This window comes from Sminthopsis crassicaudata, chromosome 1 (assembly GCF_048593235.1).
Source record: "Sminthopsis crassicaudata isolate SCR6 chromosome 1, ASM4859323v1, whole genome shotgun sequence".
Classification (NCBI taxonomy): domain Eukaryota; kingdom Metazoa; phylum Chordata; class Mammalia; order Dasyuromorphia; family Dasyuridae; genus Sminthopsis; species Sminthopsis crassicaudata.
The window spans coordinates 273,541,360-273,566,420 of record NC_133617.1 but is presented as its reverse complement, the minus strand read 5'-3'; the positions used below and the strand labels follow the sequence as shown (position 1 = coordinate 273,566,420).

The 25,061-nt window shown below is 35.3% G+C and overlaps 1 long non-coding RNA gene across 2 annotated transcripts in view; it reads right to left on the bottom strand.

The window, feature by feature from the left end:
• Positions 1–1,348: 1,348 nt before the first annotated feature.
• The window catches only part of LOC141549338 (uncharacterized), a 48,683-nt gene continuing 24,970 nt past the window's right edge, over positions 1,349–25,061 (bottom strand). The window contains exons 1-3 of one of the 2 annotated variants that reach the window (XR_012484332.1): positions 4,637–4,763; positions 3,657–3,811; positions 1,349–2,006 (exon numbers count right to left, since the gene is read on the bottom strand). This is a non-coding gene — a long non-coding RNA (uncharacterized LOC141549338). Of the gene's footprint in view, positions 2,007–3,656; positions 3,812–4,636; positions 4,764–25,061 lie in introns of those variants that run through there. The other variant, XR_012484331.1, reaches the window with a different exon arrangement.

Here is a 25,061-nt window from a genome sequence, read left to right as displayed (position 1 = left end):
TCCAAGTGGCAGTTTGCCAAAGCAATACAGAGTTCAGTTGGTAAGACCAAAAAAAAAATGTTTTCAAGTAATCATTTGGCCTTTTCCCAAATAGTCATTTAGAATCAAGAATCAATCCTCAGGTAACTCTTTAAATCATGAACCAAACGTTCACTTTGACATGAAAATAGCAGCTGCATCAAGGCTGTTTCGAGCATGGAATCTTGAAGGCAAGGACTACTGGTTGGAGTGCTGTGAGCCTTTGGGAGGGACCCCCTTCTGGTGAGATTTCCTAGGCTTTATTAGATCCATGAGTCAAGGACCAGGCCTATGACTGTATACTACCAAAGCAGCCACACTTCTATTGCTAGGCAAACTGAGTCACAGTAGAAAGCAAGAATCAAAGACTGTGGTTGAACCATGTGACACCTTAGCAGGGAACTTCTGAAGGATAATCCTTAGAAGGGGGCTGTGCTTCTCAATGCAACCCTAAGAACTATCTCTCTGAATACTTTGCTAAAAATGATAAGTAACCCATAACAGTTTTAATTCTATGCTTTGATTGGAACAAAGGGAAGCCTCACTAGGCACTGACCACTGTGGAATCATCTGTGGCAACTTCCTAATTAACCTCCCCTGGGTCACTAGTCATGCTACCATTTATTTCCCATTTAATAGTTCTTTAAATAGAGTGACAGTGGAAACAGCAGTATTCCTACAGGGATACCTCTGGAAAAGCTGCTTAAATCCTGAAGTCAAAGCAAACGTATCGTTTCATACAGGATTAACAAAAGCATATCATATTTAAGTATAGTCTAAAACTGCTAGTGAATCAGCTGATGGACTGTATTGGCCCAAGTATGGCTCCTTGGGATTACTACATTTTGGAAAAATTGAGATTGGCTATTGAAAACTATCAAATTAATTATTGGTCTTGCTGGGCATATTTTAGTGATGAATCTTGGTCATAGCAATGAAAGGACACTCTCTTCTTTGCTTATCTTATACTCCATTCACTCATTCTAATACTCCTACTCTTCCATCTGCTCCAACTTATTCCTTTATCCTAAAGAACCCTATTCCCTCTAGGAATGGAAGATGACCTGCTGGTTTGTTATCTGTTCAAGGAAAATTGATTCATGGGAATCTAACTTCATATGAATCTCCTAGGAAACACTTTACTGGCATTTTACCTCTTCAAGACATGATAGTTCAAGATTTCAGTAATGGAGTTTTAGCCATTGTTAGAAATTATCATCCTTTTAGTCTCTCTAATCTTCCCATCTGGAGGAAGACCACCCCAAAATTCCATGAGGACCCTGGAGTTGTTCTCAATCAGGCCATTTTTAGAGGGGACAATTACACTGGGGAGATGCTATAGCTTTAATTAACATACTTTCATCCAGGGAAAATACAGCTGTTATGGAAGCAAAAATAGGCTACCAGGAGCCCTAGACCTTGCTGGACAGAGAAATCTTCCCAACTGACCCTTATACACAATTGTGCTTCTATGGTGGACAAGACTGAATGACACCATAACGACATTATGGACACTCCCCTCCAGAACTCCATATTCTCTATTTTGATGGTTCTTCTTTCACTAGAGATGGCATCCACTTTACTGTGCTCTCTGTCCATGATGCCATTGGAGCATCATCATTGCCACCTAACCTCAGTGCTCAAGCTGTGGAATTGGTGACATTGACTTAGATACGTCCCCTTCCTGCTGGTAAAAGTGCTATTATCTGGCCTCCTGTTTGCTTTTGGAGTCTGCCATGTAATTGGAATGTGCAGTGGATTTGGAGGATTTTTCTTACTCTTTCCAGAAAGATTTTTGTTAATGTCAGACTTATCAAAGATCTTCTCTCAGCCATTCTCCTACTTGAGACCTTTCCTACTGTTTGCTGTTATGCATTGACAGTTTCTCAAGGCAAGCAGGTGAAGTTGCAACATTTGTTGTTTTGAAGGGGCTATCTTTAGTTTTTCTTTTAATAACAGGAAAATGGCATCTTCTCCACTAGATGACCCTATAAAGTAGAAAAATAGAATCAGCAATATAAGACAAAAAAAGGTCTTTGGGGCCTAGGTGATTGAGAATGATAAGTCACCAGAGAAGTCTTATTTATAAGAAAGCCCATTGTAGCACACAAAGAATTGTAGACACAATTAAAGGGCGTTAGAGTGCTTCAAGAATTACTCCTGTTTTGTCTTGAATTTGTGCAGCATGCCCTAGTTGTTTATCTTTTAATATGCTTTTAGGAATATAGCTTGTGATGGCCATCCTTTAGCCCATACCTGCTTTTGAACATTTGTAGATTGATTTTATTTGCAGACCTTATTGGATTTGCCTTTTCTTGTTTAACTTACTCACTGGATGGAGGTAATTCCTGGCTTTAAAGTAACAGTTGTCTTTGTAGCCAAAAGGTTTCTAAGAGAGATTGTGCATTAAGTATGCCCCCTGCCCTACACCTTGAATGGACTTTGGCCACTATTCTCATTTTACAGATTCTCAAATCTATTTTAATTTGGAGATCTCTCCTAAGTGTTATATACTTTATCATTCCCAGAGTTCAGCTCAGTTTGATCACATTAAAGAATTTAAATCTCTTATTGGAAAATTAGGCTCTGAAACCCCTCTTAAAAGATCTCCTGTCTTTCCCTTTGCTTTATTCCACCTACAAAGTAGACCAAGAGGGGACTAAGACCGCTATTAGTGGAGTAGTGAATATGGGTAATGGTGTGTAATGAAATATTACACTTTCATTTTCTGGCCCCTCCTTTTTCTGTGCTAAGATAACTCATAAATAGCGATTTTCTTTTGGGTCACAGCCTTTCAAAACTTCTCAGAACATCCTTGGGGCTTAGTTTCACCAGGTAATTTTTTTTGCAAACTATCTGCTTATTCTATTCTCCCAACTGGATGCTAAAGCCTACCTAGCTCTTCTTGTTTCTCTTTGTAATCACTCTCTTGGCTTTGTAAACCAAAAGTCCTTTTGAAATTTGGAAGCCTGATGGCATCATCACATTGAAAGGTCAGAGTATTATAGACCTCCAAATACTATAAAGGATTCTTCCCATATATTTTTGGCCCCTATTTCCATTTATTGGGGTTGCTTTCACTATGCAAAAAATTTAAAAATTTGGTACAGAAATTGAGAAATTAGCTCATGATACAACTCAAGCTATTTCTCAGAATTGTAGTACTATTTCTTCTTTGCAGGCAGAAATTAATTCCTTGGCTGCAGCAGTCTTGCAAAACTGTTTAGTAGGAAATGTTCTCAGCTGGAGGGGCTTGTTCTGCTATCAAACAAATAAGGGGATATATTTACAAATATTCATGAACTCCAATGGATTGTTACATATACAACTCATAGCTAATGAAACCTACTCATATCCAAATGAGGGTTCTTTGTGGGACCCCTTTAACTGATTTTCCTGGATTTTTTCTTAGTTCCAATGAGGAGGCATTTTCTCCACTTTAGTAAAACAGGGACTACTTACTGTGCTTCCCCTCATTAGAATCCCTTGTTTTTTTAACTGCAATACTGGCTCATGTTCCAATTTAGGATCAAGATCGATTAGTTGGATTAATGGCCAGCCTCCCTGTTTGAATGTGACATAATGACTTTCTTTTGAATTACCCTTAATGCTGTGAATCTTCCATTCTGCAAATCTACCTGAAATCTCCTATCTGCCTACAGACATCTTCTTGAAGGATGAGAACGGCACAAGTCAGCAATGTTTTCTCATTTTCATTGACTGCCTCCATGCCCAAAAGATTTTTTTTTGCTCCAGCATCTCCTTTTCCATTAGAGAACTATTCTTGTTGAGTCTGTGGGAATGAAGTAATGGTTTATTATTATAAGATTTTTGCTTGTAGGAGTTATAAAATCTTCTTTAATAGAACTGCAAACAGTGAGAACCCTCTTACTTGTAAATATTAGAATCATAGTAAAAGTATCTTACTAGGAAGAGGTACTGAGCTTGTGCATTACCAAACAAAAACAAAAACAAAAACAAAAAAAAAAAGGCATTTCCTAGTTTTGACCCATAAGAAATTCAGAAGGATGAAAAGCTCAGGCACTCCCCTAAAGTGCCTTCCTACTGGTGTGTCACTGTTTGGAACTACTATCATAATCAAAGCTATCAATTATTTTTCCTTAGAGTTTAAAAATCTAACTAAAGCTTTGCAGGAGTTTCTTTATATTTTTCAAACCCACACTAATTCTCTGGCTTAATATTTAAGCAAACTCTGGATCAACTGAAAGACTTTGATGGTTTTATCAGTGACCCATATATTGATTTTTAAAATTTATCATATCCATATTTCTATTTAAGTCTAGTTTAGATAAGCCAATCATTATGTAACAATGTATGTTTAGAAAAGAAATGCCCATTTCTTCCCATTCTTCCTATGCACTAACAAATTTACATTTATAAAGATGTTCTAGTGAAAACTGCTCCTAACAGACTAACAGTCAATGTAGTGATCTTATTTGTGACTCCTAAAAGGTAGGGGGAATTGTGAACATTAGCTTATTAATCTATTGGCTTATTGATTAATAAGATTGTTTATTAAGAGTTTAATCACTTTAATATCTATGGATCAGATTTGAATTTTGTAATGTGTTAGTAAAATTTGTAAGAGCTTAGGTACCCATATTTTAAGAGTGACAAGTTAATCCTGTCTCTTGAGGAAGATAACAAAGATGAGTGGTGGATGAGTCAATCTGGTCAGGAGATGTTTTGCCCAGAACTGGGTCTCTCTAGTGTTAAGTGGTATCTGTTCCAGGCCTTTCCAGAGGATATTACGCAACACTCTGTTTTCCTTGTTGCTATGGACCCCAGGATCCCTCTTATCAGTCAGTGTGATGTATAGCCCACCTTTTCCTTTTCTTCTAGACTAATCACAATCTTAGTTTAGTTTGCATCATTGGATGTTATGTAACCATCAAATGTATAGAGAACTATTCTGATTGTAACTTGTATCTGCTCACTGAAAGATTATTCACTTCTATTTTGAAAGGAAAAGGAAGAGAAAAAAAGAGAGAAGGAAGGAAAGGAAGGAAGGAAAAGCCGGAAAGGAAGGAAGGAAGGAAAGGCAGGGAAGGAAGGAAGGAAAGGGAGGGAAGAGGAAAGAAGGAAAGAAGGGAGGGAGAGAAAGAAAAAGGAAGGAAAAGAGGAAGGAAAGAAGGAAAGGTGGGAGGAAGGGAGGAAGAAAGGGAGGGAGGAAGAAAGGAAGGAAGGGAGAAAGGAAGGAAAGAAGGAAGGAAGGAAGGAAGGAAGGAAGGAAGGAAGGAAGGAAGGAAGGAAGGAAGGAAGGAAGGAAGGAAGGAAGGAAGGAAGGAAGGAAGGAAGGAAAATTTGGAAGAAAGCAGGGAAGGAGGGATGGAATACAATATTACTTTCTTTGAAGGGATAATGAGCATTTTTCACTATAAATCCTTCATAATTGTCTTGGATCTTTGAATTGCTGAAAAGGACTAAGTCACTCATAGCTGATCATTAACATTGCTGTTACTATATATAACATTCTAATTCTACTCACTTTACTTTGCATCAGTTCATGTAAGTCTTTTCAGGTATAACTAGCCATTTTAAAGAAATCTTATGATGGAATACTACTGTGCTATAAGAAATGATGAGTTCAATGATTTTAGAAAAACATGGAAAAACTTGCATGAAATAATGAAGAATGAAAAGAACAGAATCAAGAGAACATTGTATACAGTAGCAGCAAAATTGTTTTTAAAATGACTTTGAACAAATAAGTTATTTAGAATATTATAAATACCCAAATTTATTATAAAGGACAAATACACTATCTATGAGCAGAGAAAAATATTGATAAAAATTTTTATACAAAAATTCCTATTTGTGTCTAATGGTAAAAACCTTCACTGTGGGGAGAGGGGAAAAAAATAGAAAAAAAATTTCATGATAATGTGTGGTATATTTGAAAGGAATAACTAGTTGTACATCGTAAACTTAGTTTTAAGTGCATCTTTTTTATTATAATGTTATGGAAATGCTTTTTATTCCATAAACTTAAAAAATCATTTTAAAAAGAGGACTTGGTAGAATATCTATGTCTTGGAAATTTGTTTAACTTTCGAATCTGAGTAAGCATTAAACATATAGAATTCCAAAGCAGAGAAAATATAAGCACCTTTGTAAGACCTTTGATTCCTAACTTAAGAGAATAATTTTAGGCCTTCTCTTGGCACTTGTAAGATTAAAGCCATGTAATTTTTGTTCCTTCTTTCTTATTTTCACCTCTCTTTCCCCAATAACTTCATTTGAGCTCAGATGGTCCCACAGCACTCCATGTCTCCTTTGTGAGCCAACCTTGATTAAATCAGGAAACATTCTACTTTGATGCTTTTGTCTCTCTTTATTGTTTTCAAAGATCCCAAAGATCATTTGGACTCCAGGTAATATCAGCAAGCACCCTGGGATACCTGAACAAGGAAGGATCTTTGACCCACATCAGAGAGGGAACGTTTCCTGTACAAAAAGGGAAAACTGGGAAGAAATCTTTGGAGGTGTAACATTATCTCAATCTGATGTAACTGCCACATCATTACCCCAATCTGAATAAAGATTTGGTGGCCCTCCGTGTTCCATTCCCATCTCCAGCCTATTGGGCAGAATATTCTCTAATAAATCTCTGTTGAACACACAAATCTTAAACATGTTACCTATTCTCTTCCCTAGTGCCTAAGTTTAAGTTACCACCTAATTACTCGTCTGAACAGACATATGCTGACAAATGAACATATTGAAATGGGCTACAGAAACTGAGCAAGTCTTCTAATTTTTAAATTCTTCCAACTCATGAAACCTACATTCCAGTTGCTACAGAGATGAATTCTAATTTACACAGTAATTTATCAAGTACATGCACTAGGATATAGAGGAGTCATAGTCTATATTAGTGGAAGGATAACACTGATGAAATCCTGAATCCTTGAAATATTTGGATGCCATGATTTTTTCCCCTGGACTTATGACTTTTATTGGTATGGAGATAGCCTTGACTGAAGCAGTGTTCAGACCCCTATTATTTTCTCATTCTATAGGGTTCTTTTATTTGTCCTTCTACTGCAGCCAGGGGAATGATAGCAACATTCAGAATACTGACTTCTTTTTTTATTTTTTTTTAAAGCACAAGGGTGTCTGTAAAGGAAATCTTTTAGCTGATATGAAAAGCTAAAGTCAGACATTGGAAATAGAACAACCGTGAGATGTTATTTGAGCAACATGACATGAGGATTTCATAATCTCAAATGCATAGGGCTGTTGCAAAGATGAGATGCTACATTCTGAACTTTCAATGTATAACATACTTTTAATTTTTTTTGTTTTTTTAAAGATTTTTTATTTTCAAAATATATGCATAGATAATTTTCATTATTTACCCTTGCAAAACCTTGTACTCCATTTTTTTTTCCTTCTTCCCTTTCCCCTCCCTCCTCCCCTAGATGGTAAGTAATCCAACATAATAATATACTCTTTTTTTTTTTTTTAATCTCCTAAAAAAAAATCTCTCTCAAAAGGTGAAAATTTACTAAATTTTATTTCCTTCTTTGAAAAAATGCTTTTTAAAGAAATACAATTAAAAATTTGATGTTAATAAATTATTTTAAAAGTATTCCTGTTAGTTAAAACTCTATTTTTAACTCTAGGCATGGTCAGAATTTAATATTGCTCTTTTTAAAATTCCATTAAATTCTTATTTAGAAATCCAAAAAGTTGGAATAGATATAACAAAGCACATTAAATGCCTTACAAATACAAGCTCATTTTATCTTCACAACAACTGATCAGGTAAGAGATATTATTAGCCCATTTTACAAATGAGGAAATTGAAGTAAAGAAAGCTTAAATGATTTGGTCAGGGTCATTCAACTGAGGTTAGCTTTCAACTCACTTCTCCTGAACTCCAGATCTAGGTCTTTATCTACTATGCTATTATTTGCCTGAATGAAAATGATATAGGTCAAGAATACAAAATCATTTATTTGAAGTCACAATTCCAAAATCCAAATTCTTAGATATCATCTATCAACCTATCAATTTGACTCCCAAATTTGTCTTTCTCCTATGAATCCTTGCCTTCTATAGTCAACAATAATAAAACAAACAAAAACAAAAATATTACCTCTGCCCTAAAGTCCTTCTTTAGTTTCCTAATTCTTTTTTTAAAATTTTCCCTACATTCTTTCTGCCTACAAAAATCAACCAAATGGATAGTAGTAATCAGGCCTGACAAATTCTGGAAGATTCTTCATCATATCCTGAATGTATTAATAGACATTCTCTGTTTTTCATAAGTATTTTATACATGAAGAAATTTGCCGTGCCCTCATATAATATAACCTGAATGCAGGGATTTTATTAACTTAACTAAATATTTGCAAGTACATACCTCATAATCCTAGTGGTACCTCAGTCTAGTTTATATATTGTAAATATATATTTACAAATCTATATGTGCATGTGTATATATATTTATATATTGTAAATATATATTTATAAATCTATATGTACGTGTGTATATATATATATATATATATTTGTACTTCTACCTCCAGATGTATAAAACCAAAAGTCAAGTACAAGTGAATCTTCTTGCTTCCAAAGACCATTTCATTTATGATGTGACAATTAGGCATTCACTTATTCAGCAAGTCTGTACTGAGTAATCAATAAAGTGCATATCCCTAATTTTGGGCTTATGTTAAGAATAAATAAAATCAGGATTCCTGATCTCAATGAGTTAACAATGAATGCAAATTCCAGAGATAAAAATCTGCTGCCAACTATGTATCTTTGCTTGTCCCAAAACTTTAGACTCTTGTGTAGGGATGAAGAATGCTAGAACTCTTTAATCACCATCAAAAAGGTTTAGAGAGACAGAACAAATAAAAGTTGCTTTACAATATTGATAGTTTTATCAGTAATTGTATAAATTTTTATTGTGCCTCTGACATTTGTAATACTTTATAAAAAATAAAGAGTGGAAGAATCAGCCTTCTTTCGACTTTGGAAGAAAAGTATGGCCCAATGAATAGAACCCTACGTTTAAAAATAAAAATTTATGCATTTGGTTACTAACTCAAGCAATAAATTAATCAATAACCTTGGGAAACCCTCTGTTTCATCTTTCCTTCTTATAGAAAGTAGGGATTTTAACTTACATCCAAGATCTCTGGAAGATTTTTCACTATATTTTGCACAATAACACTAACAATAAAGATCATTCACATATATACCCACTATTTAAAGAAGACATTAAGGTTTACAAAGTAATTTCCTTACTATAATCTGGTGAATCAGGCTGTTCATACTTTTTCACTGAATCATGTTATTATCACTCTCATTTCAGGTTCCCTTTTTACCCCTGTACAAACATTCATTCCTTATGGAGATGATAGGAGCTTGGACCCTTGCTCATTAAGGCAAATAGTACAAGCTTTCATTAATAACCTCTCTTCATTGCCCCCAATATTGCTATTTGTTACATGGTCAACACAGCCAAACTTTTTCCATTCCATGCCAAAACACATATACATCCATATCCCCAAACCCAGTTTAACTGACAATATGCCAGAGCTACAGGCTCCTAGAATCTCCTCTAGGCAGATTTCTTTCACACTCCGTTCCTTTCAAAACTACCTATCCACAGCCCAGAAATAGTTTCACTAGTCTAACTAGCACTGAAACTTTGTCCCAATGTAATCTTACTAATAATAATAAGCTCAGGGATTTTCGATTGTGGGCTGCTGTGGGCCTTTGCAGTTTCCCAAGTACAGATGTTCTCTCTGTGCTATGTTTGCAGACTCTAGCATAAGAAATGCAAGTATTAGTATCCTCATTTTAGAAAATCACAAAACTGAAATGAAGTGGCACAGTGAGGTGGCTAGGTCTAGGGTTAAGAAGGTATGAAATCACATTCAAACTCAGACATTAATTGTAAATGCCTTAATCTCTGCCTGTGCTAATTTCCTCAACTGTAAAATTAAAATAATAATAGAACCTCCCTTCCACCTTTGTGGTGAGGATCAAATGAGGTAATAATTATGCTTAGCGCAGTACCTCATACATAGTAGGTGTTTGCTCCCATTTTCTTTCCCATCTCCCCCATATATCTAGTAAATATCAGCACTGGAATTAAAGCTCACATCTCCTGATTCCATATTGAGTGTTATTTCTATAAGAACATTAAAAAATAGAATTGGTAAGAGATTTTAAAGAAGGGAAAGGGACCTGTATGTGTAAGAATGTTTGTGGCAGCCTTTGTAGTGGCCAGAAACTGGAAACTGAGTGGATGCCCATCAACTGGAGAATGGCTGAATAAATTGTGGTATATGAATATTATGTAATATGATTGTTCTGTAAGAAATGACCAACAGGATGACTTCAGAAAGGCCTGGGGAGACTTACATGAATTGATGTTGAGTGAAACCAAGAGATCATTATATACTTCAACAACAATACTATATGATGATCAATTCTAATGGATGTGGCCCTCTTCAACAATGAGATGAACCAAATCAACTCCAATAGAGCAGTAATGAACTGAACCAGCTACACCCAGTGAAAAAACTCTGGGAGATGACTATGAACCACTACATAGAATTCCCAATCCCTCTAATTTTGTCCACCTGCATTTTTTATTTCCTTCACAGGCTAATTTGTACACCATTTCAAAGTCCGATTCTTTTTGTACAGCAAAATAACTGTTTAAATATGTATACATATATTGTATTTAATTTATACTTTAACATATTTTACATGTATTGGTCAACCTGCCATCTGGGGGAAGGGGTGGGGGGGAAGGAAGGGAAAGTTGGAACAAAAGGTTTTGCAATTGTCAATGCTGAAAAATTACCCATGCATACATCTTGTAAATAAAAAGCTGTAACAACAACAACAACAAAAGAATGGAATTGGTAAATGTTGATTTCTGGGAGGGGGGAGAGGGAGAAACATCTAGAATAAATTATTAAAAGCTTATGTATTAACATTTAGAAAAAACAGCAGCAATCATTAGAAGCTAGCATGATTTTATAAATAATATCAGATTATTACACACTGATCTCCTGTCTCCATTTAAGTATGGGGGGAGGGGTTGGATGTGAGGGGCTTTTATAGGCTTCTTAGACTAGTTTAGAGGGAATCCCACTAACAAATTTATACTTGGATTCTGACAAAGTATCTCATGCTATTCTTGTGGAATAATGGAGGGATGAGAAACAAATGACAAAGAAGTAGAATAGAATTGGATGAATGTCCAGAATCCAAGGATGGTCATTAAGGAGTTGATGTCACCTTGGAGAAAGAGATCCAATAAAATGAACAGTGAGAGCATCAGCCCTGAAGTCAGAAGGACCTGAATTCAAACCTGGCCTCAGACACTTAATATTTCCTAGCTGTGTGACCCTGGGCAAGTTATTTAACCCCAATTGCCTCAGCAAAAACAACAACAAAAACCTATGTCCAGTGAATGGTTTATATTCAGACCTTTGCTATTTAACCTTTTTAAAAATGACTTGGACAAAAGTGTGGATGACATTTTTATCAAATGTGCAGATCCCATGAAGTTTAGTGAGCTGGGAACTAGATAAGATGCAGAGCGATACTGATTAAAACACTGATAAATCTCTTAAGATAGAATTTAAAAGAGATGACTCTTTGGTTAAAGGAATCAACCTCACAAATACAGAAAGGATAAAATGTTTCAAGATATTTCGTATGAAAAGGATACAAAGAATTCGTCAGACTCCAAGATCAAAGTGTGTCATCAATGGAACATTGCTGATTAAAAATACTAAAGTGATTTAGCCTGCATTTGAAAGAGAGAAGTTGTCCAGAATAAGGGAAATGATAGTCTTATTCTACTCTATTTCTGGTCAGATCACTTGTGGAATATAATCTTTGTTTATTAACACTCCAATTTAAGGTGTTGGCACATTTTCAGAGAAGAGCAACTCGGAATATGGCCAGGCATTGCAGAAAATACCATACCAAGAGGATGTGGGAACTAGGGATGTTTAGCCTGGAAAAAGAGTAGTAGGGGATGTAATAGTTGTTTTCTTATATTTGAGGGGCTGTCTCTGGAGAGGGAATTAGACTTATTCTGCTTGCAAACCCACAAACAATGGATAGAAGTTTTCTGAGCAGTAGATTTAAGTTCAGAGAAGAAAAGATTTTTCTAAAATTTATAGGCATTCAAAGGTAGAGGGAGTGGGTTTCCTCTTCCTTGAGATCTTCAAACAAAGTAGTCACTATAAATCTGTTTACTAATTGATTGATTGATGATCACTTGTCAGGAAATCAGAAAATCAATGTTATAAGAACTAGGAGAAATTTTAGGGGGCTTCTAGTCTAACTCCTTTAATTTTAAAATGAAGAAATAGAGGTCATCGAGGTTAAGTGATTTGGCTAAGATCACATAGGTAGACAACGTTACAGGCAATTTCTGTGTCAGCTCTCAATTAGATTAAATGGCTTTTGACATCTCTTCCAATTCTGAGATTCTACAACTCTATACAATTCATAGGCAGATGATGCAATGGATAGAGCACTGGGACTGGAATCAAGACGACTCATCTATATGAGTTCAAAGTCAGCCTTAGATACTTCCTAGTTATGTGACCCTGGACAAGTCACTTAACCCTGTTTGCTTTACTTCCTCATCTGTAAAATGAGTTAGAGGCAGAAATGGCAAACTATAACAGTATCTCTGCCAAGAAGACCCTCAAATGGGGTCATAAAGAAGTGACAACAATAACAAAATGCAGCTCACAAGCAAAAGCACAAGTCAATTGTGTCAGGAAAGCTAATTAGGGGGCCAGAAGTAGGCATAGGGCAACCTTCAAGCCAATACAACTCCAATAAAATCTGACAGAATGGCTTCTTTTTCTGAGCAGATGCTGTAATTTGGTGCTATACAGAGAAAGCTTGGGACATGTATGTAAAGCTTTGTGGCACCAGCTCCTCCATTGCTTGCTGCTTATTTTCTCTCTGAGGAAGGTCATGGCCTCTCTATATAAGGTTCATGTCCTCCTTCCTCTTTTAAGCTTTTGCAATCATTCTATTCACAGTAACCTTCTTCATGGCAATGGGATACAGACATCTATCTGAAAGATGTGATCATGGTCTTATGGTTTCCATAAATATTGGATCTATTAAATATAATGGAGATCTATCAGTCAGTCAATAAACATTTATCAAGCTAGGCACTGTGCTAAACACTAGGAATAATTTAAAAAAAAAAAAACGAAAAGAAAGGCAGTTCCTACCTCAATTTAACAATCTAATTTCTCTGAAACTTACACTCTAATGGGGAGAGCATATAGAAGGAAATTAGAAAGGAGGAAGTTGCCTAGTACAGGGACTTGATGATGAAGCCTAGAGGAGTACAGTTGCAAAGGAAATAAATGATTGACCTGGGTGCCGGCCTTCAATAGCTCTTTATCCTCCCTAAATCGAAGGGAAGAGTCCCATGAGTAAAGGATACTGATGAGGTGTGAGTTCCAGTGTTTAAGTGATCTTGCTGGATAATGCAGTTCCTGAAGCATGATTATGAAGACCAGAGGAGCACAGCCAGGTAGTAAATATGATTAAGATAAGTAGCGGGGGAAAAGAGATTCAATTTCCTCTTACACAAAACAGTTGGGTCCAAAATTAGGCAGGTCAGAATCCAAGGAACTGACATGGAAATGGGAAACCAATTTCAGAAGAAGACAGTCTCAAGAGTATAGGATCAGGGGACAAGATTCAAGTAATGTCAAAGACATGACAATGTGTATGACTCAACAGATTTCCTCAAAGTTTGGCAGCTTTATTCATTCCTTACTTTTACTCTGCACTAAAGTATTGGTATGGTCATGAGCTAGGACTTCTGTGTACTTTCCTGACTCAGACACACCAGTAAAACCATGATTTGAGGACTATCAATTATACTTTATTCTTCCTTCTTTTCTAGCATACACACACAATGTCTTTTGTAGCATATTATTTCAATTCAATCCAAAATGTATTGTGTCTATTATGGACAAAATCCTCCCGTCATGAAAGTTATTGTCACTTGATTAATTTACAATCATGATTCTTCTGAGATCAATGTTTCATGATACATGGTCATGAAACATCACCAGGAGACAATTGAATGAATGAAAAGCAAAGCACTTACCTTGTACCAAGAAGTGTGCTAAACATGGGGAAATACAAATATACTGAGACAACCTTTGCTCTTAAGGTGTTTTTGTTTGAATAAAGAAAGACAACATACAAAGGGGAGGAGTAGCCTTGAAAGGGTGTTTTGGAAAGGAAATCAAAAAGACTCCAAATGGAGCCATTGAAGAGCTGATTGATGTGACTTTTCCAGATTTGATTACAATTCTAATAACAAGGGAGGGAGATGTCAATAAATTCCAAACAGACTTATAACATGGGTATAAAGGGCCACATCATAAGCATTCATTTGATTATTCAAAGCAACAAAGGAAAAAATATCTTTTACAACCATTAGATAGGAGAAGAAAATCATTAACTGGGGGAAAATTTTTTTGCAGAAAATTTGATAAAGATATAACACTTATTATATGCCAGACATTATGCTAAGAACTTTACAATTATCATTTCATTTGATTCTTACAACAACCCTGGGAGTTATGTGCCATTTTTATACCCATTTTTCATATGAGAATTACTGAGAGCAAACAGAGCTTAAGTATTCCAAACCAAATTGCCCAGGTTTATATAGCTAGCTAGTTAAGTATCTGAGGGTGGATTGGAATTTAGGTCTTCTTGACTAGGAAGGAGCCCAGCTCTCTGTCCACTGCACCCTCTGGCTGTCTCCAATGTGCAAGATATATAGGGATACAAGCACGATTTAGTCCTTAGTTGATAAAGAATTTTGTCAATTTGCAAGGAAAATCTTCAAGCTATCAATAGCTATTTGAAATAATGTTTTAAATCATTAACATAAAACATAAGCATATGCCCATATGATTTCTAAAAGCAGCTTTCAAAGAGATATGGACAAGATATCTCTGGAATCTTGCCTATCTCTCTCCTAGGGAGACTGTGTTTCCTGCCTAGAGAGGAGCAGGAAACTAGGCCGGAAGATTAGATATTTCTTCCTTTCAGAAAGACTACAGAACTAGAATTATATTGCTGGCCTAGTGACATAAATTTTAAAAAAGATTCAAAAGAACAAAATTGATAAGGGGGAAGAAAACCCAAATTTATTCTCATAGACTTGACTCCTTTACACCAAATACTAGATACATGAAAGACAACCACAAATAATGAATAAAATTGGAGGTTATTCAGATTAGAATATATCAGAAAATACACAAAGTGAATGAGCTCTTCTCCTGGGAGTGAGATATTTCAGCCCAATTGGGAAAAGGTCTGATATCACTCACGAGAAAATTTCCTGAAGTCTCTAAAGAGGCAAGTATTCTTTTTTAAATGCTTATTGTTTCAATAGATGAACAGAAACATTGTTTAATGGTATGGGTTTGGCTAGTTATGGTTGGGTTACTCAAGTAGAGCTGATCCTGTCCTAGAATGGGAGCTCTAATGCTGAGGAGGATTAAATCTCCCAAGCCTGGTCTCTAAAGGTCTGAAGTTCAGGAGGTTGAATTACTGAGAGCAAACTCAGTTTTTAGTTTCTAACCAGTTCCATATCATTTTGTTATGCTTTCAACCATCTATCTCAAATATCTTTTTGTCATCTGCCTTAAGGCTGTATCTTCCAGGCCACTAGACCTAGACTACCAGAGACCATGTCTTAGAGAGACTTAGTTTATTCAGATATAGAACTCTAGCTCTGGAATTGAGTTATAATGATTACTGAGTCAGTGAGCAACATCTCATGTAGCCCACTATATCTATACTATACCTAACTTTCCCTATACCATTGAATCATAAAGGCTTTTAAGAGATGAGTTTGGGGAGGATAATCACCTTGGGCTCATTGGATATGGCGTTCAATTTCCCAAGTATGAACCAGTATCTCCTCCTTTTCCTCCACTTCAGGGGTACATCATTGTCCATCTCCAATTCTTGTCCATGATGTAAAGCCTTAGAATTAATTTAGAATAGCCCAAAGCCTTAGAATTAATTTTTAATAAATTGAAAACACACTAAAACTTTAGAGGTATCCCATAGCATTTGTATGTATATATCTATACAAATATATATATATATATCTACATATATATACACACACATAACCATATATGTTATAGGTATGTGTGTATATGTGGGGGGGATGAAGGGAGGGACATGGAGGAAGGAAAGTTAAGAAAGAAGAAAGGGAGGGAGGAAGGGAGGGAGAGAAGATAGACCCCCCCCCATTCAATGAACTTCCCATTAAGCTGTAAATCTCTCTGGATACTACCCTTTTTTTCTACTCATCCTTTTCCCCCCCTATAGTGGATGAGTAGAGGGATCTCTTTGTCCCTATAATATACCATAAGGTATTTTATGCCAATTTTGTAAATTCTGTTAATTATAACATCAGTAGTCACCAGATTTTGTTTTACTTTCATTCCTTTTCCATTTGAGGACCTGAGGATTTCCTAAAATTCTCTCTATAGCTATGTCCCTTTCTTTCACAATAATTTGGCTTTGAAATATTCTTTTCTATCACAATTGTGCTCTAGACTTTTCTTTCATTTTTTTTAGTAATTAGAAAAGGAAGGAATACTTTATTTTTTATAATCTTACAATTTTATTTAATATTTTCCCCAGTTACATCATTTATCAATTGGGGTATGACTTTTTTTTTTTTATAAATTCAACTCTGTTCCATCTTTATTTAAGAAATGAGGCCTTATCAGAGAAAGTTGTTTCAAAATTCTTTTTACAATTATTTTTGCTAACTGTATTCTCCCCTCCTCATTTATTCTCTCTCTCCTTTCACCCTGTCTGTCCTCAACAATGTTTTGCTACTAACCACTCCCTCCCACAATATAACATCTCTTTTATCTTTTTTAACCTCGGTTTCCATATCCCATTCCCCTTCTATTTTCTTCCAGAATAAGATAAATTTCCATATCCATATTGAGTGTGTGTATTATTTCCTCTTTGAGTCAATTTGGATGAGAATAAGGTTCACTTACTCCCCCTCTCTTTTTTAGAAAAAAAGCTTTTTCTTGCTTCTCTTTTTATGGCAAATAATTCATACCATCTTCCATTTCTTTCTTTCTTTTTTTTTTTCTTCTTGCTGAGGCAATTGGGATTAAGTGACTTGCCCAGGGTCACAGAGACAGGAAGTACGAAATGTTAAGTGTCTGAGGCCAAACTTGAACTCAGGTCCTCCTGACTTCAGGGTTGATGCTCTATACACTAGGCCACTTAGCTGCCCCCAGATTCCATTTCTTATTAATGACTATTACCAGTAATCCTTATCCTCTCTTTTCCCCACCAGAAGGCATCCAAATTGGAAATACAGACCTCATTATTAGAGAAGGAATACTGACAGATAGCCAGAAGCAAAAGGATACTGAGTTTTCTGTGGGATATAAATATATATAATCTGTAAATATATGACATAACAAAAAGAAAGGAAGCTAATCTATTAGATATCAAAATACCATATAAGTTTTTTCTACTTAAAAAAAAAAACAACAACAGAAGAATAAAATGCTAGGATTTCACTATCTAGCTTGAAAAGACATAAGATCCTCTGACTCATTTTCCTGAATAATTTTATTTTTCTATTTATATTTAAAAAGTAACATAATAAAAACTGCAATTATGGTTAAGATACCAAATCTTAATTCATTATGGCAAATCTATTTTGTTTAAAAAAAACTTTATTGTACTCTTTATACTTAAAAATTAGGTAAACTATTTTAACGGCAACTAGAAAACAATTTTTAAAAAAAATCAAATTACTTCAGAATTAAAATTCAATAGCTGCTTTACTTAGGGCAAATGACATACTGGTGAGTTAAAGACTGCTTTTCATTTCTATTTTTTCTTTCAAAGACATGACACCAGACAATTCTCTGGCATACATTTCTCTAATGACGTCACATCTTCCATGGCAACTGATACAAGCCTATTGTTCGCAAGGTAAAGCAATTCTGGATTGCTTTTCTTTCTACAATCATTACATAGCCTGCTAAAATTCTGATATTAGACCTAATTATATTTTCACATAAAGATGATATTTAAAATAAAACCTCAAAAATTTGACTTCAGGACTAAGCAATTTGGGGTAGTTTATGAATATGCTAAAATATTTTCTAATCCAAGCCTTTGTCAAACCATTCATTACTGAAAATAGGTTTAATAAACATCTGTAACAATTAACTGCCCAGAAAATAGCAAAAACAGATCCTATCAAAAGCTACTTTAAAAAAAAGGGGGTACATAATCTGAATTCATGTTAGTGGATATGCAAAGTAAAAGACAAATATGCTAGTGGATTTGGAGTAAAAAAGAAATCAGTGAGATTGATGTTGTACATGTTTGTGTCCCTTGCCTTCCTTCAATAAATCAATCAATCAATATTTATTAAGCACTTATTATGTGCTAGGTCCCATGCTAAGTGCTCTGGACAATGGGCTCATCCTTCCATCTGACTATCTGTCTATCATATTCACAGTCCTTTTAGAAGCTTCTTAGTCCTAGATTCTCTCTAATCTAGAATAGTAGTTTCCAAACACTTTTCTGATCATGCATCCATAATAATACATTTTGATTTTACATATATATATATATACATATACTTACTTATTTACAAATTATATCCTATGTGCTATTGTGATCATAATTATGTAAAAGCTTAAACCAAAAATACAAATTTTAAAAGAACAAGATAAAGATGAAAATAATCTTTGATTCTAGAATTGATAGGGAGCCATTGGAGTTTATGGAAGAGGTTGGGATGTATGACATGGTTAGATTTGTGCTTTAGTAAAGTTTCTTTGGCACCTGTGAGGAGGACAAGTTGAATTGAGGAGCAACTAGAGTCTGGGTGACCATGGCAATTGTCTGAGTGAGAATTGATGAGGGTCCCAACCAGAATAGTAGTTGTGTGGATGAAAAGAAAGGGATAGATGCAAGATTTTGTGGAGGTAGAATTTTCGAGATTTGAAAACCATATAAATACCTGGGATGATTAAGAGTGAGGAATTGAGGATAATAGTGGAGTTAGAAACATGAAAGTAGGGTAGTACCAAAGGGAATTCATGATAAAGGGAATTTTTTATTTGGGGACATAGAGGCTGGAAGGAAGTGCCCACAGTAGCCTTGAAATAATACCAGGGCAGGAAAAAATATGCTTGTTGAGGGACAAGGGGGAGGAGAGGGATTTTCCCAGTGGCATCAGGAAAAATATTGCTTTGGTGCCTGGTATCTGTTATGCTTGGCTCTAAAGGGAAAAGGTTGTATACTTGAATAGCAGGAGAAAGAGAGTAGAGAAGTATTGGGCTTAAGGGTGTGGCTATACTGCAAATAAGTTTCTCTTAGAACTGGCTCTTTAAGAGAAGGTGATAGATGAAATTTCTATTTACCCTCCAATTGGTTGATCACATACTCCCCTGAGGTCAGGCCAAAGTTCTTAGGTTACTACAAGTTTCTTTTTGGAGCTCACTAGTCATAGCATCTTATACTATAGACCACAATAATCTACAAATGGATATGCACCCATATAGAAAAAAGTCACACCATAAAAAAACTAAAAAAAAAATGGAAGGATGAATTTTGTTCAACATTGATTATAGGACAAATTGTTAACCAAACAAGGGATAGAAATGATAAAAAAAAAAGATAATTTTGATTATATAAAATATGTCATTGAATGAACAAAATCAAGTCTGCTAGATAAAGAAACTGGGCCATCATTATCATGATCATAACTTTTTTTGCACTTCAAACTGCAGATCTTTTATATACAACTTGCTATTCCTTTTAAATATACAACAAAGTTATGTAACTTTCTTTTTTTCTTCCCTCCTTCTCCCTTCTCCAAAGATGGCTACCATTAGACAAAAACAGGTATATATATATATATGTCATTTCTTTCTCTGGATGATCATGATTATAACTAACATTTATATAATGCTTTACATTTTTATTGAATTGCCACTTCTAATGCTCACTTACAGGCTTTTGAGTAAGTCATTTAACCTGCTGGGTCTCCTACTAGTGCTTCTGTATCCTCATCTGTAAAATGAGAGGTCAGGACTAGAAGATTTTAGAGTTCCTTCCACTTTTAACTCTATGATGCTTCAACCTTATTTCTAAAATAATCCTCTGATGGAAACACACATTTAAGGAAAATGAGGTCCCAGGAGATTTAAGTAACTTGCTCCTGGGCATGAAACTCATAAAACTCAGGGATTTGAGTGGTCTGTGATAAAGCAGATAAGCAATAGAAGCCAAGAGTGATCTAGACAGAAACAGTAAACATAGGTTGCAACCAAATCAGGTCTAGTATAGCCTTTCAATATTATGAGAAAAGACAGTATGGTATGCTAAAGTTATAACTCGGCTATATTCAACAAAAGAATGTCACACAAGTAGGGTAACTGTAAATTAAATTGAATCACTGATATTTACAAGCTATAAACCATTATTAAGTCAATGGAGCTGATAATTGGAGCTTGAGCTGAGTATATGCAGAGAACTATGCCAATGTGTACTATTGATATTATAACAGGTAACAATAGAGACATGGCAGCTGTACTGATAAACTCATGACATTGGGAAGGGGTAAAGGAGGAGATAATCCTGGGGCATGAAACAAAAGAGAAGTTTTCTTTTCTTCATATTGTCTAGTATCCTTAGGACAAATTAGAATTGGGACCATGTTGTATACAGCAAACGTATTCACCTTAGTTGGAGCTAGGCAGTCACAATGAAGTAGTAAGATATATCTGTCTCCTGCAAATTGCTCCTGACTTTGGCAAGCTGATTGGCAATAGGTCAATAATCTAAAAAAAGTGAGTAACAATAAGTAAACAGCCCAAGAGTTGCACTGATATCCATGAAATAATCAAAGTTATAGAAAAAGGCTCCTGCTCTTCCTTTGAAGTCTCATCCAGTTTTGGAATTCACACAGTTGAAGTAATCTCCAGCTCTCTAGCTCTCCCTTAAATTGGATGGTTCCTCCCAGACTTTCCATTTAAGGATGGCACCTGGGCTAGCTGTGCCTAATTCACCTCCATTATACATTCTAGACCTTTGCCATCATACTTCAGCCCTGATTACCATTGTGTCCCCACCTGCTTTTAACTTCCTTTTGTTGGTTTTCTTCCCCATTAGAATATAAGTTCCCTGAGGAGGTAGGACTGTCATTCTTTATACTTCTATTTGCATTCCTAGTACTTAGGCTAGAGCATCTAGCACATGTTCAGTAGTGCCTGACTCTTTGTGGCCTCATTTGGGGTTTTCTTGGCAAAGATGCTGGAATGGTTTGTCATTTTTTTCTCCAACTCATTTATAGATAAGTCTGAGGCTGAATTCAGGTCTTCCTGCCTTCAGGTCTGACTATCTCCTCAGCCACCATTAGTTGACTGACTGGCACAGAATTTCAGTGTTTTCATTATTTTTCTAATTCTAACAACTTAATACTATAATGCCAGAGAAACTGAGGCAAGAGAGAGATTAGTTTTTAATCTTTTCACTGTGGAGAGCTTAGACTAGCTGAGTTTGGGGCTATGCAGTTGTAATGATACTCTTGTACAAAGCATTCAGCATCGAGGAACTGGCAGGGAACTTAAATAGCTATACAATCTTATAGAGGAAACAAAGGCTGAAAAGGGGAGTGAGGACACTGAGTGAGTGGACAAGCCATAATTCTAGGAAAGGATCATAATTTAATCCTGACAGGATAAGGATTAAGATAAGAAGGTTGAGGGCCGGAGATAGTTAAAAGAGGGGCAATATTTAAATGGAGGGGGGAATTATCCTAATGAGGATCAAGATAATTCACCTGCCAACGATTTTCCTGCCTCAATTCTCCCAGTCCTAATGGCAAGGAAAAAGGTGGAGGGGGTTATAATTTTATTCAGAGCATAATAATTCATGGCATAACAATACAATGTCTATATTGACAGACCCACTTAACTTAGAAAAGGCAACTTCATGCTTCACCCAGGAACTTTTCAGAAATATGCATAAGGGGAATTTGAAATGGAGTTCTAGCAACTAAGAGCTGTAAATTACTATCTTGACTAGTGTGTTCTCCTAGCTTGAGCCTACTTTCCTTTGGACTTCAAATATACTTGTGGAAGAATGTTGTGGTAATAGGTTAGAGAAGATGTTTTGTATCTACTATTTTTATTTTATCTGCTTAGTTAATATCCCTTTTTAAAACTAATGAGGAGTGACTAATTCATGTCATGGGGGAAACTATTAGGGCATAGTGGATGGTATACTGGGTTTGAAGTCAGAAAGACTCATCTTCCTGAGTTCAACTTCAGCTTCAGACACTAATACTTTAACTCCCTTGCATCAAAGGAAAAGGCAAACCACTCCAGCATTTTTGCAAGAAAACCCCAAAGCAGGTCATCAAGAGTCAGGGCTGAACAAGGACATTTCGAATCAATTGATAATCAAGGGAAAAGAGCATCACTGGTGACTCAGAAGCTACAGCCTTAGAAAAAAAAAACTCCCCCCAATACTTCAGGGCTAACCCTAGAGCCCTGAAGGGATATAGGAGCCATACTCTCCGAAGAAGCTTATTAGAAGAGTGAGAGTTGGACCTCAAAACATATGCTGGTACATAATCCTGAATATCTGTAGCTTCATTTAGCTCACTATCCTACCTAAAAAGCAATCAATTTGCACAGAATTTGTTGTGTGTCTGGATGTTCTTGTAAGCCACATTGTGAACACAGTGAAGTCATCCACATTCTTCTTCGTCTCTTCCCTTCCCCCATCCCCACTGCCCAGCCAAATGACATCACTTCCTTTCCAAAGTTTCTTGCTTCACTTAAAATCTTGTTTATTTGCACCCCGTACTTTTACAAGGGGTTTTGTTTCCAGATAGAGATAAGTGCATTTTTACTGAATTCTGAGAAGAGTGTTTGCTATAAAGGAGTAGACCACACAAGAGAGAGAAGGGTCAAAAGGTAACCCAAGACCAATTGCCTTAAACTTGACTGTAAATCTAAGTTAAGCATCATTGCTAATTTCACAAAGTGGAGCTTCACCCAGAATTCTTTCATTTATCTTCCTGCCTGCTATCAGATATGACTCTTAAAATGCTACCTCCTTCAAAAAAGACTTCCTTGATGCTCCCTAATAATAATGAACTCTGTCTTTGGACTTAAGAAAATACATGACTTGCTCTTCATTTATGAATTTTTCATATAGAATTTTTGTATGATAAATTATGTATTATATCATATTACTCAATGTTTTATTTTCATGAGGACAAGAAATGTGTCCATTTATATTTTGGTTTCCTCAAGGAATTTAAGATAGCAAAGGTGTCATATAAACAAAAGATCACCAATTTTTTTTTTATCTTAGAAGCAAGGGATTACTGTCTAAATCATCCATCATCTCATTTTGCTTTGAAAAGCTATGAGAGGAAATTAAGCAGCCAAAGATTTCCAGTTATTACATATCTGCAAACTTATAATTATCACAACATTTTCTACCATGTGGGTAAGAAAAGAAAATGTAAAAAAAGTAAAAGGAAGACTATATTTAAAAAATGTAAAAATGGAAAATTTTAGAGAGAATAAAGTTTAAAAAAATACCATACCACACCTAAAGTTGGGAAATAGGTGGAGAAATGAAAAGTAATAGAAAAAAGAAGACCATATGGATAAGAGAAAGACCAACCTATGGAATAAAGCACAGAGAAAATTGTAGAAAAGAAAAAAAGATTACCTAACAAATAATTAAAGCATAATCCCTGAAATAGAAGTAAAGAACGTTAGTTGGAATGGAGAAGATATGCTGTGGAAGAAGTAAAAATATTTCTACTTGCTTCAAAAATATATTATGTGTGGTGTTGCCCCCTAAGCAAGTAACATATATTCACATGATAGTCAACATCTTTTCTTTGATGAGACAATCTTGTAAATTGAAATCATCTGACTTTCCTCCAAGAATGTGGATTTGACACTCTTATTATTTTGAATAATAGCTTCTTTTTGGCTGGGTTAGTTAAGCACACTTTTTTTCATTCTTTTAAAATAAAAAAGTATTAATATATTTTGTTTTTACATGATCTTTATTTTCAAATATATTCTTCCTCTTCCTCTATCCAATAAACAATTTCTTTTAAAGAAAAAAGGCAATTGTTAGCATATCAGTTGAGTCTGATAATATATGCAAATCTCCACACTTACAGTTTCCCACCCCTTCAAAGAGGGAAAGGAGATGTTCTCAATTTTGTGGTTAAACATAGTTAATAGATTTATATTACATTCAGTTTTTTGTCATTACTCTTCTTCCCTTTCCTATTGTTCCCACAGTGTATATTGTTTTGTTGGCTTCTTTGTGAAATGTTGTTATTATATGAAAACTGATTATTAGAATGTGAACTCCCTGGGAATAGAGATTGCCTTACTTTCATATTTTTAACTCACTTTAGTCCAAGTCTTTGCTTGCTTACTTTACTTCATTTACTTACTATAGTCCAAATAAGTGTTTAATAAATGTTGTCCCCTTCAATTCCATTCAACTTACTTCTCTCCCATCAATTTATATAGCATTATAGGATTTCATTTCCATAGCTGTGGAAGGAACCTTGAAGGGCATCTAATCTAACTCTTTTATTTTATAGAAAAGGAACCTGAGGAACTGGGAAGTGCTTTGTCTATAGTCACAGAGTCAGATCCTGTGTTGTTCTTCTCATAAGCTTACATTTTCAGTAGCATTTAATTATTCATTACTCTTTATTTATATCTTACTTAGCTACTAATTTATAAAAGTTCAGGACAAATTACTGGAAAACTACTAGTAGTGGATAGCACAAAAACAGAATTTCTGAATTCCTTTGTCAAAACAAATCTTAGTTTTCAAATAGTTAAACAAAACCAGAACCAAAACCAAGCATGTAATAGGAGCAAGTAAGAAAAACA